Below are 12,653 nucleotides of genomic sequence, written 5' to 3' on the forward strand. Positions count from 1 at the left end.
GACTAAGAATTATTTCTACAATGTTTCATGTCACTTTGGTTTGTCAGTGGACGCCTCTTGGTCGTCTGCATCTCGTTGCGTGATATAGTGGTAGTCAATGAACCTGCAACCCTGTGTGATCTGTGCGCAGGTATTGACGAAGTGGCACGCGAACAGCAACAAATTCCGCGGCTTCACCCTCATTGCGAACCTCATGAACACCATCGAGTACAGAGCCAGCGCTGGAAATAAAAACGGAAGGCATCAAAAACAAAAAGGAAAATGAAACAGGAAAATTCCATTCTTTTACAGACAAAGTGGTTAAATTTCCAAGTTTCCTAGCACCGCCGTTCTTCCTAAAAGGCAGTGTCCCCTCGACCGCATGCTCCGAGGAGGTTCATTAAGAAATAAACGGCGACTCCGGTGCGTTCGAGCGGCAATTATTTTATGGAGTCGTTTCTCTGCCTCTTGTCCCGCTACACCCTTTATCCTCGCGTTGTCCCCGTTCCCTGTCCAATGCCGTGGTCGTGGTAGCCGCGATACGTGATTATTATGACCGGCGAAACTCGAATTCCCCGAAAGGCCCAACGACGAAGCGCGTCCGCGCTGCGAAACTCACCCAAAGTCATTTTGCCGCTAATGATTCTCGGATGCTTTTGCGTGTCGGCTATGGCTGCTACGGGTATCATCCAGTTGAACGCTGGTCCCCAGAAGTGCGTGCTGAAAAGGAAAAGGAGGAAAAAAAAAAATGGAAGAAAGGAAGTAGTTCGCTTTCCATATAAATTATTCCTTTCCGTGATACGAATTAGATTTGAGAAGCCGTGCGTGCAACGTTCGTATTGGGCAGGCGAGTGATGAAAACGACGTAGCTACCTCGTATTTCTCACTGATCGTAAAGAAAAAAAAAAAGAAAGTATAGGAAGAAAGAGAAAATGGGACATGTATGAGAAAATTGAAGGATCCGAGATTACATAAGCGAGAGAGGATCGTTTTTTTCCTGGGGACGTTTGGCGTATTTGGTAATAAAGATTTTACGACGTGACTGGTCCTTCCTCCCTGTCTCACGCTTTTGTCTATTTCGTCCGCGAGCAATGCAAACATCGTATTCGGACGGCGATATCGCGGGATTACGCTCCTCGTCGATCGTGCGGCCGTTGAAAGCGGCTCGATCGCGACGATTACCTCATAAAATAATCCCTGCTCTTCTTGTTGAACAGCCCTTTCGTCGATCGATTTGCCATTTCCTCCCCTCACGATGTATCCTCCTTGTATCGTTGCTACTGCGAAATATTTCGAGCGGCGCGAGATCTTTCGAAAAATGGTACTGTAACCTTTAATCTTGACGCGAGCGTGTTCCGAATCGAATCGATCGTGCATTTTGCTCGAACGATTGTTATAATATCCATTGCGTACTTCGCGTGACGAGTACGTGTATCTGTTACAGCGAAGAAATCGAATCGATCAATCCCTGTATCGTTCGACAGACGTCTCGAAATAATTAATTCCGTGTCAACGTCGCTTTTCCGTCGAAGATTCTCCTTCAAAAGCAATCCATCACTATCACCAATTTCTCACCCTCGACCAATTGATTTGCATAACAGTTTACACGCATAATTTATCATCCCTCGTCGGGTGTATCTCTGTTCTCCTTTCTTTTTTTACGAAATTCTCGAGCAAAAACCGGCACCCACCCTCCTCATAATAAATGCACAGGTTATTATTTCGCGCGTATAATATTGATGGCGTTATGAATGTTGCATGGAGGGGTGCAAGGCGTTCGGAGAGTAGTTCATCTGGGGGTGGAAACCGGCTCGCTTATAGGGGGATGTCGCACATGCGCCGAGACTAGGAATGGTATTATTGATCTGCGCAAGGGGCGGACTATACGGTTAGTCCCAGTGGCGTGTCGTTACCATTCTGGTACCTATCTCTATGAAGACGTTTAAAAAAGAAGAGAAAACAGGGGAATCTTTGTTCCATGAAGATCGTGCGATCGTAAAGAATATTCCAAGAGATCCAGAGAACCATTCAAAGTTATGTTAAAACAAAGTACGATAATTTCACTGCGATTGAATCGCTATACGATTCGAAGAATTCCACGTTACATGCTCGTTCAACCGAGATTCATTCTGGAATGGAATTTACTAATTACCCGCGTTGATACGAAACGATCAGCCTTGATAATTCTTTTAATTCTTCTACACGTTTTCACGACAGTGAAAGATTATTTTAAACGAACGTCACGCGAAGGATTATCTCTGTATAAGAATGGTAAGAGGGATTTAAGATTTTCCGGGAAGAGCCCTGGGAGCGCCAGAAATGGACGCACCTGCGCTCACTGCTCCCTGCATATGCATTCCCGCATGTGCCACTCGCATGAGTATTTCCCCTTGGAGCAAATCCTTATTCCCGTTGGTCCCCCAGGCCACCATTCCGGCCACTCAAGAGTATTGCCGCTATTTTCCGTCTCGCGTATTATGGTCGGTGTATTTCGCGATCTCCACGATCGCGACGTTCACACGCGTCCCTCCCTAATCGCTACGCATCGATATTTATTTTGCCAGTGTTTCGTGTCAAGCTAGTTTCCGTTACTCCTTTCTTTTCGTTGTTTCTCTCCGTTAGACGAGTGAATCTCTCGCAAATGGCTACGTATCGACGAGCAAACGATACAGTCGCCAGTACGTACACTGTTTCATTTGTATTCGACCGGAGGAAATGGCACGGACTTTGATGTTTCTTGCTGACGCGTCCCGAAAACCTTTTCTATACCTCCCCTCGTTCTCCTTCGGAGACTGATCTGAATGCGTCCTACGTATTTGCCAATCCCCCCTTCCCCTCTGGCTCCTCCTTTCTCCGGAACAGCCGCCGACAGCCACAGCCACCCCTTGACACACGTTTCCTCTCCCCCTTCCGCGGGTAAAAAGTCTTGCTATGTGACTTCGAATAAACTCAGACAACCCTCCACAATGCTTATTGTAGCCGTAGGAATGTAAAAGAAATTCCAGAAACAGGAATATAACAGGAAGATTGCTACGAGTTGCAGTTGATAATGTGCAGCGTGAAATGAGAATAGCAAGAAGCAGCGGATGTCCTTCGCAGAAGACCATCGGCCGCAGCCGGAATCACCGCGTCTCATCGCGGAGTCGATGCAAATCAGTCAGCACCCGGCGAGGCATTGTGCCCGCCATTGTTCGCCCGTTTCCCTTTCTCCTTATTTATGCACTCGCTCCCGAAGTAATTGCTCCCCTCGCAGCGGACAAGTCGTTTCGCCCTGACGCGTAGCCTGGACGGGAACCAGGCAGCCACGGATCCGCGCGTGTCAACCGCGGAAGCGTCTGTCTCTCCTCTTTCGCCCGTTTCGTCGCCCGTTTCGTCGCCCGTCAACTTCTTTGCCCCCTCTTGGTCTTTTCCCGCGCGGAATCCAGAGCGGATTCCAGCGGCACGGTTTTTAATTGCCCGTTTCGGTTGAATTCAATCGACGCTCCTCGTCCTCGCGTACTGGGATCAATCGCGTCCCCGGAATTCGAGGGGAACGTGCTCGTATAATTGCCAGCATATGATGACTTCTGCGCGTCTCTTTCTATTTTTCGAGGGGTGTTCTAATGGGGATAATCGCGAAGCGCGCAATGCTCGTTGGCAATCAGACGTACCAGAGAACCTTTCGTAAAGAAGGAAATTTAATAAACATTCCAATAAACTATCGAACTAGTCGAGGATACAATTTAATCCGTTTCGTCGATCCGTTTCTAATTATTGGACGATTAAGTGCAATCGTTCCGGAATAACATGCAATCTGCTGGCCTTTTGTATTATTACGTAAATTGGCGACGAAGCGTCCCCCGTGTGTAATCAAGATTGATTTAGATCGCACTTTGTAATTACGAATCGGCCTGGCCGGTACGAGAGCCGAGAGCGTCCATCGTGTCTCCTCGTGTGCACACCTCCTGGCTTCTTGTCTCTTTCGTCGTCTCACGACGCCGCTCGTACCCCTCCTGGCTTTTGTACTCTGACAATGCTTTTAATTACGTTCTGCGGCCCTACCAAGTCGATCCAGCTCGTGGACCAGATCGTTTCGCAGATTGCTGTCCGCCCGATGAGACTTTATTACGGGACGTAATTACCCTGGTAAAATATTCCCCGCCACGCGGTGCATAATTGCTCCTAATTGGTCCGTGATGATTGGACCTGGTACGTTAATCGCTGATCAATCGTAAATATGCAAATTGTCGGTTCCTTTTTAGTTGGAGTTGAAATAATCGAGCAACCCTCGAAGTGAACGAAGAGGCGAGGGTGAGAGGGTGTTGATCTCGATACCCTTTCATAGGAGCGTAAAGAGGACCCGACGTTATTGCAAGATCTGTTCAAGCTCGTACATCAACATCACTTAGAGTCAGGAAAATTCCTTTTAACAATTTCTCTTGGGCCTCGTTCTTGTTTCACGCAGGTGAAACGGATGAAGTGTATCATTTATTCGACGTCGCAATCTTGCGATATTTCTCGAGGCATACGTTATAGAGTCGTTGGGATTTTCTACACCGATTAACAGTTAACGGTTCGAGATATTTTTTGCGAAACAGCGATGCAAAACGTGGCTCGGAATATGATCGTCGATGAATCGACGCCACGTGCAATCCCCGAAAAGTGCAATGGAAAGGAGGAGAGTTATGAGAGAGCCGGCCGTGAATACGGGGCCATTATTCCGCGCGATAAAGCAATTCCCCTGCACTCACGAAATTATGTTTCTGCTATTTAGCATCGGCCAGTCGTCGCGACGACGGAATCGGGGGAAATTCGCGTTGCAGAATGTCTGGGAGGGAAGTTCGCGTGGATCGAATAGAGAAGTCGATAGCGAAACGGAAATGGAAACAGCGATAAGATCGTTTCTTGGTTCATACGTTGAACGATTCTTTATCGTTACCCGATCGATCACTGGCTACTTTTAGGAATTAGTTGGATTAAAAGTAGTAGTAGTAGCGCAGATGATCTGAAATTTTCAAAGTATTTTTTGTATGTGCACATTTATTATCGAATGGTTGGATAGAAATTACTGTAATAGTATTAATTTCATTTCGTATGTTTGTGATTTAGCGATGACGTACGTAGACGAGGAAAATTGCGCTTTCTTTTCCCATTGACAAGACCGTTCTCCATCTTCATCTATCCCACCCTCCTTTAGAAGTAATCACAATATGTATGAGAGGCGAGAAGACAGAAATCCGTCGAGATACGCGCAAGCTTCACCTAGCACTCAGTTTTCTCATCGGAATTGCAAGCAGCCCCGGCTCCATCGCAGACTACATACATTATTCCGTTCTCACCCGATATAATTCTACGCAAACAGCCACACGGTGGTGGTGAACGTAATTTTTCAACCCTAAGATAGCCACCGTATCGATAATATTTTAAATCATATAGAGAAGCATCTTGCTCAAAATCGTGCTCTATCTCGATAAATATGGAGTCCGGTTTAAGGGGGTGGCCTGGGTAGGACGAATAATATCCGGGGTGTTTTCCTTAGCTTCGTTGAATTATTATACGATTCATGTTTCGAATTGACTTACAAAATACAAAAGCGGAAGGAGAGAGATGTTATTGTACGCTGTCGGTAGCATCAATGGGTAGAACTGCAGGGCTGATATACCTCCGAGGTAAAACCTTGTATTTTTACGGGATTGCGGCCGACTTTTGCGTCCGCGTCGATGGATGAATATTGGACTGAACGCGTATCGCGAATAGACCCGCGCTGTTTTCTTTCTCGTCCAGGCTATTTCGAAACGTTCCTAGACTTAACAATACGCCGTACTGCTCAGCGATCCTCTTTGTTTCTTTCACGAGAAAATATCTACGGAACAAATTGTCAATAATAACTCGAATCCAAATGATTAAGACGATAAGGTGGCCAATTTGGCAGGGATAGACGAAACCCTGGAACGAAGAAGAGTTTCATAGCGCATTCTGTTCGACCACTTTTGTCCAAAATGTCACCGTTTAAGAATCCAATATAGTCGGGGCGTAAGGGCAGCATCGAGTAGAAGAGAGGGTAATTTGACTCCGGAATTCCTTGGTGCTCGCAGTGGAACATCGCCACCCCGCTTCCTATCTTTTTCTATCTTTATCCCTCTGCTCGCCTTTATGTCTCCCTGCGCTATAAGGATAATGAGGACCCTTGGATTGGTAAGACGAGACGAAACGATCCTATTTCGACGATTACGTTAAAACGTTGATTATATTTCTCCGTGATAAAAATCGATTCCTCGCGGCGAAACAAGAAACTGACTCTGTGTCTACGACTGATGCACGGTGGTCTCAAAAAGTATCGCCTCGCTCCCCCAACCTAACGAAACCAGAATGAAAGCATACAAGAAACAAGAAAACCTCCCCCTTACGCTCTTTTCTATCCAAGATCTCCAAGATTCTTCAACCCCCGCGCAATTACAGAAATTAAAGAATCTAGGGTGGCGTCACCGGTAGATCTCTGCTCGCGATAGTCCAGTAGGTTCGATACAAAGGAATCCCTTTTTACACGCGACGAGGAGGGTGCGCACACGCGGTTGCGTTTAAAACGAGGGACACGCCATCCCCTCCGTCGGAGGGTCCGACGAGGACCTCGATAAATATTTGGTTAGTCTTTGATGGGCTCGGAGAAAGTACAAGCGGAGGATACAGACGGCGCTTTTCGGACGGGGACAGCTTCTTGGCCCGGTGGTACACACGCGGTCCGAACAGGGGGATGGAAAAGTGTAGAGAAGCGTGGAGATGGTCCTGGCGCGCGTGCTGGGCTCCAGACGAGCTACGGGGAATGTCGGGCATTTTTATTGGTTCCTACTGTGGCTCCTCGAAATTCAGCGAGCCGATCGACTGGATGGAACGACGAATCTGATCCCGTGTCTACCTGTCCGCACCCCTTCGCTCGGTTAGGTCAGCTAGAATCCACTAATTTCGAGAGCTGGATAATCTATTTGTCCGTGGATCTTTTTGGGAATAGAGGAATCGTTACGTTAGAACGAAGATCGTCAAAAACAATTGCTCGTACATGTTGACCACTGTTTCCTTAAAAATGTTCATTTCACGAACGTCTCAGAAGACTCAACACGCTTTTCCTCCTCCCACGAGCGGATCACGATCGTCCGGCTCTTCCTCCGCGCTCGTCCCTGGCTCGTTGGCTCGGCTTTTCTTCGGAATTCCATGAAGACCGCCATTGATTGATTCCTTGTTAATTAAAGACCCCGTAGGAACGTGCGCTGGTAGCTGTCGCGCGAGGGTCGGCGGGGAATACGGGGAATCGATCGTGGTGCAAGAAACTCCCGCGATCAGGGAAGAAAGACGAGAGACCGTTCGGTCGTCTCCGTTCCTCTGACCGGCCTGCACCCCTTCCAGGCCCAGTTGACGAGCGAACGTTCTGCATAAGTCGAGTACAACATGAATATTCATGGCTACGATCGAGACTGAGCAAAGAAAACGAGCGATCCAGCGTGGAATCCGTCGTGAAGAAGTCGGATCGCGAACTTTCGGTTTCTTCTCTAGCCGATCGACGCGTAGCCGTTCCTCGTGGTCGCACGACGATCAACCAAGCTGGATCGAGACGGATTTTAATAGCTGCAGAGAATTTCACGTACGCCTCGCGCTCGATAATCGCGACGCAAATGCGATCGAGGAATTCCGGATCCTTAATGAGTGCGCTTCGGATTCCTGGCACGCCTCGAACCGATTCGTCCTCTGATTCTATCGGTATGTTACATTTTCATTGCGATTATACGGTTCTTGCAGGGTCATGAATCGTATTCCGGCTAATTATTTTCGGATTTTCTTCTGTTGCATTCGATCGTGTTCGTTTAGCAATAGTTTAAACGATTTGAAAGAATTCCGTTCGCAACGCTCGCCACAATAGGATCTCGCTATAAAGCTTCATCCTTGAGATGCACGATTCCATGTAATTAGTAGGAAGAACAAACGAGCACGCACGAAATGGGAAACGATGACAAGTGTAAACCTTCTTCGTTACCGGAGGAATGCCTCGCGATGGACGAGCCAGATTAGCCTGTGTTTCGCGCGACGTAACTCCATTATTACCACCAGACATTTTTCCAGCCAGCCTTACATAAACGGAGTTCTTTCGCTTGCTGAGCATCGGTAATTAATGGAGAGCGCGCGCGGTGACGAACCGTTCACGCGGATGAATAATTCACCGATCGATTCCAGTACCAGCGCAACACTTGGTACCGCGGCATTGTTCCCTGTGTTCCGTCGATTCCCACGTTACGTAAAATACAGTGAATTTAATGATGAGAAAGGAGATAAATCCCGCGCCTGAAAAATTTCCTACCCCTCTCGCTCCTTCGTACGCTCCGTCTCGGACCGTTCTCCTTGTAAGCACCGGTTAGAACGCCGATCGAGCCGAACAATCGTTCGTTCTGCTGGCGAACTATGCGTCGCAATCGGTGGAATTCACTCTCCGTACGTTTATTCGGTAGTTAAAAAAAAAAAAAATAGAAGGAGGGGGAGAAAAAAAAGTCCTCGTTGAAGTCGAACGAGTTTTACAGGTGTCCACGGATGCCGAGCGTTTCGATTTACTCGTTAAGAGCGTTAATGCTTTTTTACCGTAACTCGTGAGGCAAGCGGTTGGAGAACATTGGAGAACCCGAAGAATGGTAATTTATGAATTAGGATACTATGGAAACTATGTTAGTTTGGAAAGTTAAATGTACAGCTGTGTGCTTTCTGTGGAGAATTATGACGATTTCCGTGGGTGGTTTGTGGTCCTGACAAAAGCGATGCTCAACGAAATTTGAATGCTTCTGCCCACCCTTGGTCAGCGAAAACGATCAACGCGTATAACACGTCGGGATTCCACCGATCGTACGAGGAGAAATGCGAAGTCCCGTCGTTCTTCGATCAGCCTCTTAACGAGCGATCCGATCCGGCCGCGAATTGGCTAAAAACGATATTACCACCGGTGATAATAATTCCACGAAGGGGAACAATGTCGAGGTTCACGTTCTCGGCGCTTGCGTGGAGATTTAATCGTCGCGCGTGGATATGAAATCTAATGTGCCCTCTAAGTATCTCGGTGGGAATCACGACTTGTATATTAATCGTGGCTAATGCTCGTCGCGGCCATGGTCTCGAGAGGGGGGACGGATAGAAAGAAGTGAAAAAAGGAGAAAAAAGTGAAAAAAAAAGGGGAGAAACCAGAACGATTTTCTTCGCTGGCTGTTACGAAGAAGCGAGGCTGCCGGGACTCGTATTTAATCGTAGACGTTTCACCGTGAACCGGTCACGCTAATACGTTCCGAGAACCGAGATCGACTGGGAGCAAATTTTCGCACTTTTTACGGGACACGCGCGGGAACGTTTTTCGCCAAGCGTTACGATATGAATGACAACCGCCTGGGAACCGATTGTTCTTTCAGGAAATCGAACTCGACTTCCCGTTTCGCGAACCTGCCGTTTTTACATTGTGTTTTGACAGTGCCAGAGGCAAGAAAGCAATATTCCGTAGCAACAGTTTTATCGTCGAAATTATGGTAAATGCGGATAATTATGATAAAAAGGAACGGTGAAGAAATATCGAGAATTGAAATCTACGCGAGAACTTGTATTATCCAATTTTATTACAGGAAGCGAACGTGCATTAAGAGAGTCTGGGAGATTTTTATCTGGAAGTGCATTTTCTTGGCTATTTCTTCAAACGTCTCTAGAAGCGTAAGTTGCGTCTCGACGCAGCGTATCGCTTTTCCTCTCGCAAAACTCCTAATGAGGGATCCCCGTCCCTCTTCCTTCTTCCTTTCTTCCTGCTTCCTTCGTCCTCCGATTTCTTCCACGGTGGCGCACAGTCCCTTTGTGCGTCCTGCTTCTACGGTCGTTCCTCCGTCGTGGAGAGTTTGTGGAAGTGCTCCGGATTCGCGATAGAGGGTCCGTTAATGAGCAAATATAGGGTGTCCATTAAGTCCCCTGCAATCGTCTGTTCGCGATTCGTTCGTCGAAGCGGACTGTCGTCGGCTATTAAACACGTTCCTCCATTTCTTAGACAAATTTCTACCCCTCGAAAGCACCCTCAGATGCTTCCAACGCTATAAATCGATTAGAAAACCGTTTTATCCTCTTCTGGCGCAAAAACGTTAAAAGCGTCAAAGGACGATTTTCTGAAGCCGTACCGCCGCGTAGTCGTGTGTTGCAGCCACCGCGAGTTAAACGACAGAAAAGACGTTTCACGCCCTCCTCGCACGTCCGTGAATGCCCATGCGTCCAATGGTACGGAGACGTGTGAAATTTTTCAGGGGATTTGGCAGCGTGGTCCTTTTTTAAAGGCAGAAAACAGGCTCTTTGACTTTTCAGCCGTCGCAGTGATTCGATCGGATACGATTCGAGGCGCATTCAATTCGCTAACGAGCGGTCGTGATTAGCCGGCCACTGTCCAAGGGTTGCGGATACCCTGGCTCTCGTCCACCCTCTCATTACTCGTGAGCCCCCGTAATTTCACGGAACAGTCGGTCTAAATTAGCCCGGCCAGTTTATACGCCTGGACGTTGGAGGCATTTCTAGCGAACCTGAAAAGCCGTCAACCTCCACGCTCGACCCCCTCCCTCTTGATTCTGCCTTCAAATTTCTTCCATCCTTCCGTGAATCGCCCATAGAGAAAGACTCCCCGGATGCACGGCGGGGCGGTCACTGTTTTTTCGCTCCCTCAGGTTGGAGACAACTGGTTCGCCTTTCAGCCTCTGCGGATCCCCCGATAGGGCTCAATTAGGACCACATTTAGCGGGCAATCTGTTTGTTACTCGGTCAAATTACAATTGTTTGTCTTCTAATTCCTTTCAGACGATTCAGCGGGATCTGTTCAGCTGGTGTTCTGTAATAGACGCGAGTAATTAAGCGCCACTTGACCGTTATTATCTTCCGAGGGCAAGTTCCGAACGTTTGAAACGCGTGTGCTGGAATTAGTCTTAGGCGTAAGTCGGTGGAGAAAGTCGCGACGGACGTGGAGGAAGAGGAGAGAAAAGTGTCCGGTAGATTGCTTCTGATAGATAATAAAGCGGGCATTTCTCCAAGGGATTGTAGCGTGACGGTAACAGCGCTACCGGGTCGTGTCTGTTCGCTGACAGATATTATAAGTAATTTCGCCGAGGATGGAGAGAAGGAACGGGGGTGGCGAGTCGGTACCTGCTGTTTTCTCGGCTGTTACGAGCGGTCAACGTGACACAACGTGACTCATCTCCGCGCCTATGCTTCGACGTGTTAGTCTTTTTATTTCTTCACCTGGCCCACCCCTATAAAAGTGAACAACTTACGGAATTGTCGTCCGGGTGTTGTCCGCCGCGATGGTACGTGCGAACGACGCGGCGCAAACGTCCTCGACTCTGATATTTTCATTACCTACTGAGCTATTGCTAATGGACCTTGTTCTAGACTCTTACGTTCCAGCGGGACATTTTTTTATAAATAATCGCAGCGCTGTTATTTGCAAATCTAATATAATGGATCGTTTGCAACGAAATTCCTCGCGAACAACCACCAGTACTTTTCCCTGATCTTAACTCTTGGTATAACAATTTTGATTACAGTCTGACCGTCGTTAACGGCGAAACATTGACATCGGAACGCGTTAAGTTCCAGAGGCAAAAGCCAGGAATGGATCAGCGACGAAGAGAAGGGCGAAGCAGCTAACTGACGGGGATTGGACTGCTGGCGAACGCTGATAACGCGTGCCTGTCGGCTGTTATGTCCTGAGAGTCCCGTTTTCGGTGGAAACCGGCCAGAGGGAAAGAAAGAGGAACGACGGAGAGGGTTTGGGGGCAGTTTAATTAAAAGAAATCTCCTCGTTCGACGGCGCGAGATGGTTCGAACTCCGGTTACCCGGGGGGTTGGCGGCGGTCTTCATGACGGGACCAACCCTCGTCGTTTCTTTCGGTACATCTGGGCCCGCGAGATAGGCCTAATGGCCTGTTCGGATTATTAAGCAATGGAGAATCTCGTCGTCCCACTTTCGAGAAACAATTTATCGCGCGTTTGATGTTTCAATTTTATTGGCCGAGCTTCGAATTTAGCACCCCTACGAGTGTACTGGCGGGAAGTTGCGATGTAGAAGATTTCTTCCGAAGATTACTTTGCACAGTGATATTCGAGCAAACTTGCCCGAAGAAAATTTCATCGTACGCTTTATTGCTTCGAACGGCAATAACGGTTCATCCTGTTATGGATGTTCGATGCAATCGATGCAAAATTTCTCGGGGGATGCCACGAGAAACACGAGGTTCCTTGGACTTCCACTGACGGAGAAAAGGGTAGGTGCTGAGAGCGTTCCTCGCAAATCATCCCTAAATCGAGAAAGTTGCCGCGTGTAGCCAGCTCGTATATCTCCGTGGCCCTTCGTATAACCACGTTACGGTGTAAAGCTCATCATGCGCGTTGAATAAACGGCGAGCATCGCGAGGAAAGATTGCGAAACTTGAGGCAAACTCTCGTGAACATAATTTTTCTATTGTTTGCCGCGAGCCATTGCGATTTCTGGAAGAAACACCGAAAAGGCCGTACGATCCAGCCGTGATCGTAATAACCGAAACAATGACCCCTTCTCACGTAGAAAATTCTTGGAAACCGAACTCTTTCCCGCCGTTTCGTTATCCATCGCGTAATTTCTTCCGTCAAATTTATTCGTCCCTCTCGAGATCGCGATC

The 12,653-nt window shown here is 47.8% G+C and overlaps 1 protein-coding gene and 1 pseudogene across 2 annotated transcripts in view; both read right to left on the minus strand.

The window, feature by feature from the left end:
- Nucleotides 1–12,653, minus strand: part of Mulk (acylglycerol kinase-like protein Mulk) — a 95,600-nt gene that overhangs the window by 13,054 nt on the left and 69,893 nt on the right. The window lies entirely within an intron of this gene.
- On the minus strand, nucleotides 31–1,220 carry LOC143433310 (mitochondrial pyruvate carrier 1 pseudogene; annotated as a pseudogene). Its single transcript, XR_013103108.1, has 3 exons — nucleotides 1,162–1,220; nucleotides 599–699; nucleotides 31–221 (listed from the first exon to the last, which is right to left on the minus strand). The product of XR_013103108.1 is annotated as a mitochondrial pyruvate carrier 1 pseudogene (transcript).

The sequence above is a fragment of the Xylocopa sonorina genome, chromosome 2 (assembly GCF_050948175.1).
Source record: "Xylocopa sonorina isolate GNS202 chromosome 2, iyXylSono1_principal, whole genome shotgun sequence".
Taxonomy (NCBI): domain Eukaryota; kingdom Metazoa; phylum Arthropoda; class Insecta; order Hymenoptera; family Apidae; genus Xylocopa; species Xylocopa sonorina.